Here is a 1115-nt window from a genome sequence, read left to right on the forward strand (position 1 = left end):
TCTAACAGCCGATCCAGAGGAATCTTTCCTTTAAAACCACATTCTTGGTCTGAAGAAACGGAGGCTCAAGTTGGTGATGTGAGTTGTACAGGGCCCATAGTGAGGAAGCACCGATGCTGTTGCTGGAACCTATGGATCCCAAGACCATGAGGCTAAGTGACTCAAACAAGGGCCCAAGTCAGAGAAGTGGGAAGCAGGAGTTGAGTTCAGTAGTATTGACTGACATAATAGAGGATTTGATTTGTTGATTCATGTAAGGAATGTTCTGGAGATGGGGGTAGCATTTGGTTTAGCGCTGGATGGTATTACCAGGATCCAATTTCTTTATTTCTGCAGTATTAGCTCATTAGTGTTAGCTCAAGCTGACCTTCCTCTAGGTTGCAAAAGAGTTGCAAGAGTTCCAGGCATCACACCTAAACACTATCAATTTACAAGGAGAAAGAGCTCATTTTTAGGGGAGGCTTCTTCTTTCCCAGAAGCCTCTAGCAAGCTCCCTGTCATGTCTCATAGACTCCAGATGGATTTCGTGCCCATTCCTGGATTCATTGGAAGGACAGATGCTGACGCTCCAATACTTGGGTCACCTGATGTGAAGAGCTGACTTATTGGAAAAGACCTTGATGCTGGGAAAGATTGAGGGCAGGGGAAGGAGGCGACAGAGGATGAGGGGGTTGGATAGCATCACTAACTCAGTGGATATGACTTTGAGCAAATTCCAGGAGACAATAGAGGACAAGGAAGCCTGGCGTGCTGCAGTCCATGGAGTCATAAAGAGTCAGGCAGGACTTAGCGATTGAACAACAACCACAGCCAGGGGAAGGGACAGGAAGTATGCTTATGAATTAGAGGGAGACTGATGTGCCCTATGATTGGTTAGTTATGTCTGCCGTGGGTGATTGATTAGTGATGCCTGCTATGGATGCAAAGTGGTGGCAAGTATGGTATCATCAGAACAAGTGAATCTGCTTAAGATGAACTGAAAGTTCAGTCAACTGAGCCTCCATCTTAAAAATACAAGCCGCGGGACTTCCCTGGTGTTCCAGTGGCTAAGATCCATGCTCCCAGTGCTGAGGGCTAGGGTTTGATCCCTAGATCCCACATGCCACAAGAGGACC

This window comes from Bison bison, unplaced genomic scaffold (genome assembly GCF_000754665.1).
Source record: "Bison bison bison isolate TAMUID 2011002044 unplaced genomic scaffold, Bison_UMD1.0 scf7180017864295, whole genome shotgun sequence".
Classification (NCBI taxonomy): Eukaryota; Metazoa; Chordata; class Mammalia; order Artiodactyla; family Bovidae; genus Bison; species Bison bison.